Genomic DNA, 273 nt, shown 5'->3' on the forward strand with positions numbered 1-273 from the left:
GGGGCTGGTACCAGGCTGGGGTTCGGCCCAGCCCACGGGGTGCTCTGCCTGCTATGGGGCCATGTGTTGCCCGCAGCTCATGATGATGGTGCTGCCTGCACCCTCCCTGCCCCCCGCCCGGCTCTTCTCCTCCCCACGCATCCAGCCCCGCGGGGCCGCAGCAACAAGCCTGGCTTTGTTCGCCCTTGGCCCGGGCTCAGGACGGAGTGGCACGGACCAAGCGCATGAGAGCTGCCCCCGCTCCCTTCCTCCACCACCACTGAACCCCCACAG

Source organism: Fulmarus glacialis, unplaced genomic scaffold, assembly GCF_000690835.1.
Source record: "Fulmarus glacialis isolate BGI_N327 unplaced genomic scaffold, ASM69083v1 scaffold32543, whole genome shotgun sequence".
In the NCBI taxonomy this organism is placed as follows: domain Eukaryota; kingdom Metazoa; phylum Chordata; class Aves; order Procellariiformes; family Procellariidae; genus Fulmarus; species Fulmarus glacialis.